The following is a 16,046-nucleotide window of genomic DNA, read 5'->3' on the forward strand; positions in this document are numbered from 1 at the left end:
GGGGCTAGATGGGAAATCTTGTGCCTTCCTCTCAATTTTGTTGTAAATCTAAAACTGCTCTAAAAAAACAAAGTCTTAAAAAATACCCAGCATTTGTTTATTATTTTTCAGAAGACTGCAGGTTGACTAGACCAAGCTGGGCTGATCTTGACTAGTTCGCTCATGCTTTTATAGTCAGTTGGATTTACTAGGGCCTGACTAGTATAGTTTCTTATGAGTTACTTGAACATATTTTAGAATTCCATTTTTAACTTATTAAATGCATTTTTGACTATTTTACCTTGTATAGTTTTCCTAGTGCTTGCTCTAGAAATTACAGGTATACACACATAACTAACCACAGCCTTCTAGTGTCACTGAATTACCACTTCAAGTGAAGTACTGAAGCCTTATTCCCATTTAGGTCTCTTTATCTTCTCCACTTTTTTGTTTTTACAGTGATAAAGACTTTTTATTTATTTATTTATTTATTTATTTATTTATTTATTTATTTATATATTTATTTTGGTGAGGAAGATTCTCTCTGAGCTAACATGTGTTGCAAATTTTCCTCTTTTTTTTGCTTGAGGAAGATTTAGCTCTGAGCTAACATCTGTGCCAACCTTCCTCTATTTTGTATGTGGGTTACTGCCACAGCATGGCTTGATGAGTGGTGTAGGTTGGCGCCTGGGATCCAAATCCACAAACCCAGGCTGCTCAAGTGGAGTGTGCCAAACTTAGCCGCTGTGCCACAGGGCCGGCTCCCTACCTTCCCCACTTTTTAAATACAATTGTCTTAAGTATTTCCTCTCTCTATATTGAGCACCACATCAGAAGGGTCATAGTTTTTGCTTTAACCATCAAATACAATTCAAGAAATTTGTGAAGAGAAGGATAGTATATTTTACTTAGCCATATTTTTATCCATTCTGCTATTCTTTCCTTATGAATGTTCCAAGCCTTCTTCTGTTGTCATATCCTATCTGTTTGTAGAGCTTTTTAAGCCATTCTTTAGAAGTAGCTCTGCTAGTAGCAATTCTCTTAGTTTTCTTTCTTCTGAGAATGTCTTTACTTCCTCTTCATTCCTAAAGGATAGTTTCCCAGATATAGAATTTACAATCTCAGTTCTTTTATTTCAGCACTTGAAACGTGTTGTGCATCTTACCTTCTCTTGTTTCAGATGAGAAACATGCTGTCATCAGAATCGGTATTTCCCCATAGGCATGTGGTAATGTGTTGCTTCTCTCTGGTTGCTCTCAAGAGTTTTTTTCTTTGTCTTTAGTTTTCAGAGGTTTAATTATAATATGTCTTGGCCAAGGTTTCCTTGAGCTTATACTATTTGAGGTTTGCTCAGCTTCTTGAATCTGTATGTTTATGACATTTTGCCAAATTTGGAAAGTTTTCAGCCATTTTTTTTCTTTGAATACTTTTTTCGGACCCAAATTTTGGTCTATTTTTTCTGTTGTTCAGATTGAGTAAATTCTGTTGATCTGTCCTCATGTTTACCGATTCTATTCTCCATCATTTCCAGTCTACTGTTGAGCCCATCCAGTAAAATTTTTTGGTTAACGTGTTTTCAGCCCTAGAATTTCCATTTGGTTCTTTTTTAAAAAAATGTAAATTCTATCTCTTTGCTGAGATTTTATATTTTTTATTTGTTTTGAGAGGTTTTGTGATTGCCGCATTTTTTATGATGGCTGCTTTCAAATCTTTCTCAGATAATTCCAGCTTCTGTTTCCTCTCAGTTTTGGTGTCAGTTGGTTATCTTTTCTTATCCAAGTCGTGATTTTTCTGTTTTTCCTTTTGCAATGATGAGTGATTTTTGATTGTATCCTGGACACTTTGAATATTATGTTAGGAGACTCTTGAGTCTATTTTAACCTTCTCCCGTAGCAGGCAGTTACCTGTTTAGGTTTAGTGTGTGGGTTCTGGCTTCCTTTTGTGGAATGTAGTTCCAACGGCAATTTAGTCTTCAGAGCCCTTTCAATGCTATTTTTGTCTGCTTTGTTCTTCCTGCTCTGTTTGGGCTACCATTTGGTTCCTGCTGTTGGCACATGGGGGAAAGAAAGTGTTTCCCTGGGCCTCCCAGTGGCACTAGGTAGTGAATGGGGGACGCTGGACCTGCAGGATGGAGAGCATTTCGCTTGGCCTGTTCTTTGCTCACACAGTGCCAGTGTTCTTCCTGCTTAATCTCTGATAGTCCTTTTGAGGGAATAAAGTGCCTCCTGAGGCTGCCTTCTGCCACAGATGGAAACTCAGGAGGCATCACATCTGGGTCACTCTTTGCCTGAAGTGAAGGCCAGAAGACACCACCATTCTCCTTCTGCTGTATGGAAGACTGGGAGAGTGTAAGCTTGGGTGCCTTCTGCTACTGGGTGGAGGGCTAGGAGGTGTCCTATCTGCTTTTATTGTTCCTCTTCTGTGTTCTCACAATATCCTGTATTGATGTTTATAAGATTACAAATTAATCATTGACTATTTTTTCAGGCAGAGACGGGGCTCCAGTGTTCAACACAGTGCCTAACATGTTGTAGGCACTCAATAACTGAGAAATGAATGGATTGGTGGAATTTGATGTTATGCAAAGGAAGCTGACAACAGGAAGTCATTATAGACTTTGAAGTGAGTTATGACATGATGAAGTTGTGTGTTAGGAAGATTACACTCTTCTACCAGGTTGACAACGATTTTTTTCTTCCTCTTGGAAGACTTCCATGATACTTGGTGTTTTTCATGTACTTAAGCACGATTATATAGTTTGGGCCGTAAAACCCATATCAATTTCTGAGGGTACTGAATTAATGAAAAGCACTAAAGTATCATCAAAATCTTCCCAGTGAGAGTACTAAATCTGCAAATAGACAATGACCAGGCCACATTTGACAACAGAACTCTGACCCAGAAGCCCGAGAAGCCAAACCACAACCTCTGCAGCAACTGGCCTAGAATGGTCAGGGCGGGGTCAATGACTGCCAACTTTCCTATTTTTGCTACCACTTTCAAATCAGGACCAATCCAAGAAAGCCAAATATGCTCTCCAAACTAACCACCTCATATGCCATGCTTCTACCTAGCTCACCTCCAGCTTTCCCATACCAACAATGCCCAATCAGAGCATACCTGAAGCCTTTCCTTCTTTTTTCACAGTAAAGCTTTCTCCTCCCCTACCGGCCTTTGAGTCTTTGCCAGACACAAGAGATGATGACTGACTCCCTTGATAAAATAAGCTCTGAATAAATAGCCTCTGTTTGTTCTCATTTGGGTGCTCTTCATTTATTTCCACACCAGTAAATGAAACAGTTCATGGGAGACTGAACTAGGGTAGATATTGTCGACTGTAACAAACACCGTCCTGAACAATGGGCCAGTCTAGACATCCTGGGAAGCTGCTTTATCTCAGTTCCTTTATATATTTTAGTAGAGTTGGTGGTGAAGAGCTCTACTACGTAAATCTTAACTCAGTTGTCATGGTTCCAAATCATTTTTATAGTTGAATGAATCATTGACAGCATTGTTTTTATTAACCTGCTATCCAGTGTTTCATCCCCCGAAGGTTCTGCCTTTTGGTTTGGCACTAGGTTCTGTTGATTTGTCAATTAACGTGTCTCTTAGATTTTTCCTTTCTTCTTTGTCACATTGCCATGACCCTTGTCCATGTTTTCATGATCTCATAAGTAGCAATCATCTAAGTGACCCCTTTGAGCCTCTTTCCACTCTAAATCATCGTGCATGCTCAACTGATGCTAATATTCCCCTAACTCCCATCACGTTAGTAATTTCCTCAAGAACTTATTCTATTTGTAAACTTTAATTGGCATTTGAGCCTTCATTGCATGGCTTCCCTAACTAACCTAGTAACCTGTGTCCTGCTCTCCTACATGTTTTGGGCTCCTATCCACACCATGTTTTTTCTACTTTTGTACCTTTGGTTATTCTGTTGCTTCATCTGGAATGCCTTTTTCCTCCTTTCTATATATCCTTGCTTAACCCATCCTCTAACTCTTACTTTGTCCCTCAGTAGTCTAACCTCTTATACTAGCTCCTTCTGTTGTGAACTTGCTTATGCAGTGAACTATGTTTCGCTGTAAGGTTGCATCTTAGAGTTGGCCGTAAGTGAAGCTGCAGGAGATTTGGGAGCCAGAAGTGAAAGCAGCACCCGTTATACTTGGAGAGTTGTCATTGGTTAGAGGCAGTGAAGACAGACACTGAGAAACCAGCAGGTTCCAGTTTATCCCCATGCTTCCTCACTCCACTTTCAGCTCCTTCCCAACTGCCTGCACTACTGACCAACAGCAGACCCAGGCCCACCACCAGATGCTTTGCTGTAAGCTCCCAGAAGCAGTAACCCCAAAGAGTTAACCATCTTCCATAGAGTTCTGCAGCAGCCCCTTCGCAGCTCTACTCCAGCACCTGGACATGCCTAGCTTCTAGATTCAACTATGATTGGGAAGCAGAGCTCTGGTGTCCTTTTGCATGTATCCACTAGCACCTAACACTTCCTGATCTTTTTCTTCCTCACTCTCGCTGAATTCTTATCACTTTTAGGGCCCAAAACCTGATTTTACGTTATCAAACATGCTTCTTCACTCTATATTCACAGTATATATACTAGGTTCTGGATTTTGATATTTTAAGGGAAGCTAGTTTTTTTAAAATTTGAAACACCCTTTCACTTTCATGCACCTTACTGGTGCGATTGAGAGCCAGAAATATGCCACAGATTTACAAAAGTCCACTTGTGACCTCAAAAGCCAAGAATTTTACTCTGTTTTCTTTCTGTATCTGCCCTACCCAGGGGCAGTTCGTATAGAAAGCTACTGCTGCTGCCTCAGTGTTGAAGACAGAGTGCTGGAAAACTGGTTATAGGAGGATGCAGACCTTGGTCTACTATCTCCAAATATTATCTTGAGATGTAGGAATCAAATTCAAAACTTCTCACGGAATGAAAGGATTGTATGTCCTTTCAGTAATGCTATTTTTTGCAACTAGGCTTTTGATAAAAATTGGTCATTAGCCAAGTTGAGGCTGCATTTTCTGGCAAGGAAATGAAGTTCCTGCATTCTGTATTCTTGATTAAGAGCAGATCTATCTACTTAGAAGTCAACTGAAAAAAAAAAAAAAAGAGCATAAAGTAGGTTTGAAATTCTCTTGTAAAAAAGAGAATATCTAATGAACTTTCTTGCCTGAATAGATGACGACCATAATCTTTGTCTTCTAATAAAAAAAGCATTTTTTTGAGAAAAAGGAATATTCTATTTTCTGTCTCTTTCATCATTTTCTTTCTGTAAAGAAAGAAGGATTGCTGGAGGTGACTGTTCTGACCTCTGACTCATACAGGCTTTAGATCTTTCAATATCTCAGACTCCTGAAACCACTTTTTAATTGAAACTGGTAGTGATAGTTGGTGTGTTTGGAAAGCATGATGCTCCACACTCTATGAACATGTAGTTAGGTAAGTCCTTAACCAGGTAGTGGAGCTTTGAGAGCCTTGGAAAATGAAGGAAAAACACTAACATTCAATGTTGATTTTTGCAGAACTGTTTTCCAAGAAAAATCTTGGCTGTTGTATTCGTTTGTGCACGGAGGGCCTATCAAACACATTGTGGTGATAGCTGTATCACTGTATATGTAAGCAATGCCACTGAATTGTACACTTAATAGTGGTCAAACAGCAAATTTTATGTTATGTATATTTCACCACAAAAAAATTTCCATGAAAAAGAGGGCCCATCTCCTCATACAAGTCTGGGATAAGCTTAAGAAGGTCAATGGATTGGTGATTTATATACAGAAGAAAGAAGCAAAACTCTACTCACAAGAAAAAAAATGATTTATATAAAGTTTCTGGAAAAGGATTCTGTATCACTGTTTTATGAGCAAAGACCGATTTTTAGGTTACTAACTTGGAGAGAGAGACTGAATTTCTTTTCTTCATTTCCATTTTCAAGACGCTGATGTTTCTAGATATTGTGGAATTCATCCCCTTATTCATTCACTCTTTTTTCCTTAGCAAGTGCTATCTCTAAGAATACAGGAAATTATTTATTTTATTTTTGGAAAGGATATAAACATTTGAAAAGTAACTTACCTAAAAAGATTATGACATGAAAAATATAACATCAACAATACATTGATCTTCATGGTTTTGAATATACTCAACTGTCATAATCTGAGATTTCCAAAGGAAAGAGTCTCTCTCTTTTTTTTAATATGGAAAGTTTTAGGATATGTTTCTACTCATTTTCTAAACATTCATAGTATTCGATTCCTTCCATTTCTATTTTGATTAAGCAATTATTTTTGTAACTTGGAGACAAACTGCCTTTACTTACATCACATAGGTATTTTTATAATGAATGAAAAATCACACATATGTTAGAATACATTACCATATTATTTCTGCAGACTTCAACTTTACCTCAAAGTCATGTCTCAATTGCTCTGTGATGGCTGGATGTGAAATGCATAATTTTGATATGATTAAAAATGAATTGTCATTTTGATTATCTAGAGATCCTCCAACTATTGCATCTTATAAAAAGGATTCTACCTTGGTTTATAGAAATTGAAATAATTCTACTGGTACTTTTAGCTGGAGCTAAATGTGAAGGTTTGAGACCAGTGGACGATGTCTTTGGAAGATCTTGATTCTGCCAATTCTATGATATTGAGCTGTGTCGAAACAGATAAAGTAGAAAGTTAGACAATTTCCTGTTACTATAATGATAAAATTATCTGTAAATATAAATGAGAACTGGGTGCTCAGACTATCTGAGTTTATATAATTCAGATATTGGAACCTTCACTATTTTTTCTCCATGGATAAACAGCACATTTTATTACTGTTTCTCTTACCCAAATTATCTAGGCTATTTTTAATCTTCCACTTTAATCTTGTAGGGTAGACATGGTTATACAGGAGGTACACATACACACTGCCAACTGAATATTCAAGCTTTATTCTATTGCCAAGATGTGATTTGTAACAAACCTGCTGATATGATTTTACGTCCCCTGCAGAAATCACTCTGTGGTAAACCAGGTTTTTTGGCCACAGCAGTATCCCCTGCTAAGAGCTAAATAAGCCATAGTATTGAGAAGCCAGGCTGGAATTTAGCTGCTTAATTGTTTTCATGTGTTTGCATTAGAATGGGTATGAACCCAAATAGTCAGCTGTACAAAGGTTGGAGTCGGAATCCAGGCCTTGTTCTCATAGAGCTAAAGCTAAAATGCTCCCTTAGTAGCCTGACTTAGCAGTCTCTGTTTCTCTGGGAAAGAAATTCTATCGCTTTTGAAGGAAAGCAAAGGTATTTTAAGAAAAGACCCTCTCTCCAGTCCAGTTATGCTTCCACTTCCTCCTTTTTTCTCTTGGTATTTCTTACAACCCTGCAATAATCCAAGTAAATAAAGCTAAACCTTTACTACCAAAAAATAGCTTCCAGACTACTCATGCATGATGCACTTTATATTCTTGCACAGAATCCCCAAATCTACTTTCTGAGATAGGTATATCATACCATAGACCATTTTTTTAAACAGCTTTATTGAGAAGTAATTTTTATACAAAGAAATGCACATGTTTAACTCAAACAATTTAATAGGTTTGAACACACCCAAACACCTGTGAAGCCATCACTACAGTGAAGGTAACAAAGGCTCAGAGAGAAGGAATTTACTGAAGATCCCAGAGATAATATGTGGGCCAGTAGGGATTTGAATGCTAGTCTTTCTGACTCCATAAATCCATGCTCTTTCCATTTCAAGTCTGCCACGTTGTATTTTCACTTGGATTGATGTTTGTGTGTTGGCATAGGACTTGATAGAGATGTTAGCATGGAAAACCTGTAGGTAGGGACCTATTTTCTCCATCAAAAATTAAGACATATAAAGATACTTATGAGACACAACAATTAGAAATGGACTGTCCAAAAAAATCCAGAGTATGTTCAATTCAAGAGAAAGTTACTTTACTCAGAGACAGGAGGTATTCATACTGTCTGATTATGTCTATTCCCCAGTTGTAAGGGCAAGTGGGGCCCTGTGGGGATAGTAGGAGGGGTTAAGAAGGCTTGCTTCCCCTAAACTGCCACAGAAACACAAATCACACTTTGTATGATGGATGTGTTCCTCACTCTAGGGGATACAATATCATTTTATTAATACTTCTGTAAAGCAGGAGTGAGTTATGTATGTGTGTATCTATGGCATTAGACGTATTAAACTGCTTCTTAAATTTTATTTTCATATATTTGTCTTTCTCCTAATTATATGCTTATGGCAATACATACCGACATTTGGAGGTGTTGGAATCACTGAGAATATAGTCTTTCTTAAGTTTCCAGCATGTTAACATACCATGCAAAGGAATAAAGTTAAATTGAAAAAAGTTTTGATTATTTTCCAATAATAAAAATAATTTTCACTAGAAGATTTGGTCAATGTAAAAAATGTTCTAGAAAAATAAAAGTGACTTTTAACCCTACCAACCAGATATGACTATTGCTTTTATTTGCTATACTACTAAAGTTATTTTAAAGAAAGCTTCATATAAATTGTTGTGTATGAAAAAGGAGTAAAGGAATAAATCTTTGATATTTTATACCATTCATTATAGAGGAATTAAGGTGCACAATAGCAATATATTCTAGCATTTTACAGAAGAAAAATAAAACAATTGTATTTATAAATAGATATTTTTTAAGACAAAAGAAGCATGGATTCCTCTTAAAGTATACACTGAAAACCTAATTTCACATAACAATTAGGATTATGGATCCACAATTTTGTCGTGGTAAAAAACAACAACAACACAGTTACCTAGTGTTAAATGACAGCCCTCCTTCCAGCCCCAACTGGGAACCTGCTCCAATGGCTGATCGTTTGTTTTACTTCTTGCTTAAAAATAGCTAGAGAAAGAAACCATATGGAACAAAGTCTAAAAGTATTATTATGTAGCAGATTGTATTTTTGAAAAATGGTTGCAAAATAATTCCCTTGCTGCATGCACTTTTAGGACCTTACCACTCACCCTTAAAGAGATAGACCTTACCACTCACCCCTAAAGGCTCCCTCGCCTTGAATTTGGGTAGGATTGTAAATGCTTCACAAACAGAACGTCAGTTGAGGTGAATTTGCATGACGTAGGATAGTACATAAGAACAGACATAAGCTTCTATTTGGTTCTCTTGGGATGATTGCTCTGGTGGAAGTCAGACCATGTAAGCTGCCCAACTCCCCTGATAACTACTGTGCTGTGAGGAAGCCCAAATTAGCCCACATGGAGAGCGCACATAAACAAGCATTGAATCTACGTGGAAAGAGAGATGTGTCTAGCCATCCCAGCTGCTCTGGCTCCTCATTGTTCCAGTCCAGCTACTGTGTGACTACAAATGAGTGACTCTGAGCCAGAACCATAAGCTGAGCCCTTTCTGAATTCCTGACCTACAGAAATTGTGAAGAATAGTAAAATGATTGCTGTTGTTTTAAGCAACTCCATTTTGGGGTGATTTATCACGTAGCAATAGATAATTGGAGCAGAATTTTTTGCAGAAATGGAGTGCTGACATGACAAAAACCTAGTGTGGACAGAATCCTTTAGGAAGAGACTTAGTGAAATACTGAAGCACTTAGGGAGGTTGTTAGCAAAAGCTGGAAGGAAGTCCAGGAGAGTGTTAGCAGAAGCCTAGAGAGTCTCACAAAGGCTGGCTGTGAGTGTTTAAAGCAGAGTGGGGAAAACATAGTTGGAAATTGGAGAAAAGGGAACCCTTGTTTTGTAGTGGCAGAAAGTTTAGCAAAATTCTTGCCTGTGTGAACGTGGAACATAGACTGTGACTAATGAACTCAATGGTCTGGCTTCTTCTTGCTGCCCATAATAAAATGAAAGAGGAGAGTGATGAACTCAGGAACAAATTGTTCAGTTTTGAATGGAATTCACAGAAAACACAAAGGATTCAGAGCCGTCTTTTCAGATAGCAAATTGTTCTCAAATTTAAAAAGGTCTTTAGGACAAAGATCCAAGGGATAGGTAGGGTTAGAATATTCTTTGTAAGACCTCCAAAAGTTCCAAGATATTATATAAATACCTGCAATATGTGAGAGGCCCCAGGTCAGAACCACCCAGATGAGCTTTCCCTAAATCCTTGGCCCATAGAAACCACGGGAAATAATACAATGATTGTTGCCGTTTTAAGCTGCTCCAATTTGGAGTGATTTTTTTGGTGGAAATAGATAACTAGAACATATTCAAAAGACAAGAATAATGTCTAAAGTCATCAGTACTCATTTTTAATTTTGAAAATGATTTTGACAACAGGTAAGTGGGAGTTGGGTAAACCTTACTCCAATATGTGATTATTAAATAAATGTAACGTCTTATTTTTCTTCAGAAGTAAAAAATTAAAACAAAAATGAAAATGTTCTACTTAAAGATTAAACCATATTTTATTTAAATTTTGAATCATATGTATGTTCCTTTCTTTATTAAATCATCATTAAAACAGAATGGAAACATTTTTATACTAGGGAATTTGGCTTTCACATTATGAGTGTTGCAATATATGACACCCCTTTTCAGAAAGATGAGTGTTACAGACAGGGGGCCCATAAAAGATCATTTTAATTAAGCATGTAATTTTCACCCAGAAGTGAAAGTTTCCATATATAAGTAAAGTTTCTCACTGTGAGCTTCTACAATGACTTGTTGAGAAAATTGACTATAACTTTCTTTAACACAGACCTAAAAGTGAAAGATGACTGACATCAATGATAGATACACATTGACTTAAATATAACAATTTAAATAAACTCTACTGATGAAATTCATTTGGTGTGTATAGTTGAACTACTGTGCAAAGATGTAACATTGCAGGACACTGTTATATGCCGAATCTTCTATAGGCTGCTTCTTCACCATCTTTTTTCTCCCTCCTCCTTGTCCTCTTCCGCAACTCCTCTTCCTTTGCTCTTCCTCCTCCTCCTCTTTCTTGTCCTTCTTCCTCCTGTGATTTTAAAAGATATTTTTATTTATGATAGGCAAAAGTATTGTTTCTCTTTTCTTTGACTGATCCCTTTATCATTTGTATCTATATAACATGTTTAGCCTAGTTGCTAGCTATGTTTAAGAGGAAAACCTTAATTCTGGTAAGAATGGGTGACCTAGGTAATTATTCCTGACTTCCCACATTTTATTGTGGGAAATAGGCTCATGCTGAGTTCATCACAGTATTCTCAGATACATATAAATCAAATGAATAATGTGCGTGAGACCACAGAAAAGAGGGGATTAATATTTTGGGGGCTGAAAATGGGGTTTAAGCAGTACTGTATGGGAGTCAGCTTGCACTGATTTGGGGATGACTTTATGGAAGAGATGTCTTTTGAACTTAACTTTAAAAGATAAATAGGGGCTAGCACCTGCAGCCTAGTGGTTAAATTTGGCACACTCTGCTTCGGTGGCCTGGGTTTAGTTCCTGGGCACAGACTTACACTGCTGGTTGGTGGCTATGCTGTGGTGGTGGACCATACACAAAATAGAGGAAGATTTGCAACAGATGTTAGCTCAGGGCGAATCTTCCTCAGCAAAAACAAACAAACAAACAAAAAACCCAAAAACGTAAAACAAAGTAAAGAGAAGGGTTTTTTTCCAGGTTGAAAGGGAGCATGGGCTAGGGAAGGGCAGTCTAAGTAATAATCTTTGCTACCATTTAGTGGTGCTAACTATGGTCCAGGTACTGTTCTAATTAAGCACTTACATACACTATCATAATTCATCCTCAAAACAGTCCTATGAAATAGATATTACCAACTCCGTTTTACATAGAAAATGGAGGCTCTGGGATTCAAAATCATGTCCATCGTTAGAAAGGTTTACCAGTGTACAACACTGCCTCTTAGAAAAATAAGTGGACATGGGGAAGTTTGGGGCAGCAGTCTAAGTTTAACAAAACGTATTATCACCACTTTACATAGCCTGCTATTTTCTAAAGTTACGTATAGATTTCTCTGGCTGGAGCAAACTTATACTCCAGGAAATCTCATTGATGAATCCTTTATTTTATAGAATTATATGGCCCTTTAGGATATTTTGTAGTTTATTCAGAATATTAAATTCCAGGATAGCAGTGAGTGATAAAGTTAAAACAGTTGACACATAAAGTCAATTGAAGTTGTGACCTGTTCAGTATTTTGGATAGGAAAAGTTGGGTGGCCTGCAAAGAAGAGGAAGGAGCTAGACAAAGTTAACTGACAGGGATAGACTAAGAGAAGACATTTGCAGCATGTATAACCCAAAATAAATTAATATCTAGAATATATAAGGAACTCCTGCAAATCAGCAAGGATAACACAGGAAAACCAATTGAAATGGGCGAAGTGTATAAATAGCAATTCATAGAAGGAAAAATCTCAAATGACCAACAAGTATGTGAAGAGATGCAAAACCTTGCCAGAAATCAGAAAAATGCAAATTAAATAGTCCAGCCTCCAGCATCTCAAAAAAGTATGTCACAATTTCGGTTAAATTAATATTCAGGTTTATATTATTACAATTATGTAAATATTATTCATATCTATGATTACATTTTATTTGACATAGTTTTTTGAAAACAGCTTTACTGAGGTATAATACACAACACAATGGTATACATTTAAAGAGGAAAATTTTATAAGATTTGACATGTGTTTACACCCATGAAACCATCACCATAATCAAGATGATGAATGTGCCCATCACTCAGCAGTTTCCTTGTGTCCCTTTATAATCTCTGTGTACTGCCCATCACCTGATAGGCAACCGCTGACAGGCTTTTTGTCTTATAGATTAGCTTGTATTTTCAAGAATTTTACATAAAGGAATTTTAAAGCATTAGTCTTTTTTGTCTGGCTTCTTTCACTTACCATAATTATTTTGAGATTTGTTCATGTTGCAAATCATAATTGTTTGCTTATTTTTATTGCCAAATTGTATTCCATTGTATGGTTGTACTACCATTTGTTTATCTAGTCATCTTTTGATGGACATTTGGGTCATTTCCAGTTTTTAGCTATTAAAAATAAAAATATTATGAACATTCATGTACAAATCTTTGTATGGACATATGTCTTCATTTCTCTTGGTTGAGTACCTAGAGGTGGAATGGTTGTATCATATGGTAGGCTGATGTTTAACTTTTTTTTTTTTTAAAGATTTTATTTTTCCTTTTTCTCCCCAAAGCCCCCCCGGTACATAATTGTATATTTTTAGTCGTGGGTCCTCCTAGTTGCGGCATGTGGGACATTGCCTCAACATGGCCTGATGAGCCGTGTCATGTCTGCACCCAGTATCTGAACCAACGAAACCCTGGGCCACAGAAGAGGAACACACAAACTTAACCACTCGGCCACAGGGCCAGCCCCTGACGTTCAACTTTTTAAGAAACTGCCAAACTGTTTTCCAAAGTGGTTGTATCATTTTACATTCATATCTGCAGTGTATAAGAGTTCCATTCTTCCTCCTCCTCTCCAACACTTGATATTGTCAGTCTTTTCAATTTTAGCCATTCTAGTAGGTGTGTAGTTATATCTCATTGAGGTTTTAATTTGTATTGCCCCCATAACTTATGGTGTCAAGTATCTCTTCATGTTCTTACTTGCCATCTGCATATTTTCATTAGTGAAGTGTGTATGTTCAAATTCTTTGCTCATTCCTAAAATTGAGTTTTAAAAATTTCCTTATTATTAAGTTTTAAATTCTTCTTTATATATTCTGACACAAGCCATTTATCAGATCTATGACTCAAAAATATTTTCTCCCAGTTTGTGGTTTGTATTTATTCTCCTAACTTTTGAAAAGCTTTCAAAAAGCAAAAGTTTAAAATTTTCATGGTCTATTTTATTAATTTTTTTCTTTATAGATCATGCTTATGGTGTTGTATCTAAGAAAACTCTGTCTAACTCAAGGTCAGGTCACAAAGATTTTCTGAGTTTTCTTCTAGAAGTTTTATAGTTTTAGGTTTTACATTTAGGCTGATGATCCATTTTGGATTAATTTCTGGATAAGGTGTGAGGTGTAAATCAAAGTTCTTTTTTTTGCATATAGATATCCAGTTGTTCCAGCACAATTTGTTGAAAAGACTTTTTTCTTTGCTGAATTTTTTTTGCATCTTTATGGAAATCAGCTTCCATATATATGTGGGTGAGTCTATCTTTAGCTCTCCATTCTGTTCCATTCAGCTATTTATGTATCTTGACTCCAATAACACATTGTCTTTACTGTAGTTTCTTTTGTTTTTTTTGTTTGTCATAATGAAATTTATTATGAAAACAAGCTGGTGTGGAGACTCGGGGAGAGACAAATATATTTAGCTTGGATGGTTCTGGTGAAGTGTTGTGGTTTGTTTATACTGATGTCATACTTGCTAAGGGTAGAAGTCAAGTCCTCTATGCTTAGAGTGTACCTGTGGTCCCTTTTCTTGCTTCAGGAGCTGCTAGAAGCTGTGCCCTTCCTTTTGCAGTGCCACAGGACATCAACATTGTTGGCGATATCTGAGATGAATTTCTGAGCAGTTAGGGGGATGAACTGAGTTATGTCTGGATCTGAGGCTCCAAAGCCAGCATGGTTCAGGGAGTAGCCAGTCACTCTATCTGGGATTGTAGGTGTGCAGTCCTCCAACTGCACCAAGGAGTCTGCTAGAGGCCTGCTGAATACCTCCAGCTTCATATCCTTGTTGGATGTGCTTGGCGGTATGTAAACCTCATTAGACGAGGCAGGCTGGTGGCACTGGGGGTGGCTGGAACCCAGCCGATACTCCTGCCCTGGGCCTCCCTGCTGTCCCCGAGGGTCTGGTCTTGTTCTCTTGAAGGTTCTGGGGGTGCTGCACAGTCTCCCTGGAGCCTTTTACTGTTATTGTATGATGAGTCTTGAAATCAGGAAGTGTTAATCCTTCGACTTTGTTCTTTTTCAAAATTGTTGTGGTTGTCCTTTGCATTTACAGTAAATTTTAGAATCAGCTTGTCAGTTTCTACACAAACCCCACTGGGATTTTTCATTGGATTTCTTTAATCTATACATTAATTTGGAAAACTGACATCTTAACAATATTGAGTGTTGCGACCCATTAACAAGGTATATCTCTCCATTTACTTAAGTCTTTAGTTTCTCTCAACAGTATTTTATAATTTTTAATGTAGAGGTCTTTCACACCTTTGATCAGATTTATTCTAATCTCATCCTATTTGGCTTCTTTCACTTAGTAACATGCATTTAAGTTTCCTCCATTTCTTTTTGTGGCTTGATAGCTCATTTCTTTTTAGTGCTGAATAATATTCCATTATCTGGATGTACCACAGTGTATTTATATACTAGCCTATTAAAGGACATCTTTGTTGTTACCAAGTTTTGGTAATTGTGAATAAAGCAGATATAAACATCCATGTGCAGATTTTGTGTGGACATAAGTTTTCAACACACGTGAATAGATAACAAGGAGCATGATTGCTGGATTGTTTTCCAAAGTGGCTGGATCATCTGGTATTCCCATCAAAAACGAATGAGCACTCCTGTTGCTTCACATCCTCACTATCATTTAGTGTTGTCAGTGTTTTGGATTTTGGCCGTTCTAATAGGTGTGTAGTGGTATCACATTGTTGTTTTTAACTTGCAATTCCTTAAACAAATGAAGTATGAAGTTGGCAATGCTTATTTGCCACTGAGACCTTTTTCTAGCTTTAATAAGATATAATTGACATACAACATTGTGTAACTTTCAGGTGTACAAGTGTTAATTTGATACACTTTTATATTGCTAAATGATTACCACCATAATGTTAGCTAACACCTACATTATGCTACAAAATTACCATTTCTTTTTTGTGGTGGGAACGTTTAAGATCTATTCTCTTAGCAACTTTCAAGTATATAATACAATATCATTAACTATAATCACCATGTCATACATTAGATCTAATGATTAGATTAGATCATTAATAATAAACAATGTTTATTATTAGAATAAATTCTAATGTACATGTACAATAAATTCTAATGTACATGTTGTACATTATGTTGTACATTAGAATTTATTCAACTTATA

At 36.8% G+C, this 16,046-nt stretch overlaps 1 pseudogene; it reads right to left on the reverse strand.

Annotated features, from left to right (window-relative positions):
* Positions 1–14,269: 14,269 nt before the first annotated feature.
* LOC139081871 (transcription initiation factor TFIID subunit 10 pseudogene) lies at positions 14,270–14,942 on the reverse strand (annotated as a pseudogene).
* Between the last annotated feature and the right edge of the window lie 1,104 nt (positions 14,943–16,046).

This window comes from Equus przewalskii, chromosome 2 (genome assembly GCF_037783145.1).
Source record: "Equus przewalskii isolate Varuska chromosome 2, EquPr2, whole genome shotgun sequence".
NCBI classification, from domain to species: domain Eukaryota; kingdom Metazoa; phylum Chordata; class Mammalia; order Perissodactyla; family Equidae; genus Equus; species Equus przewalskii.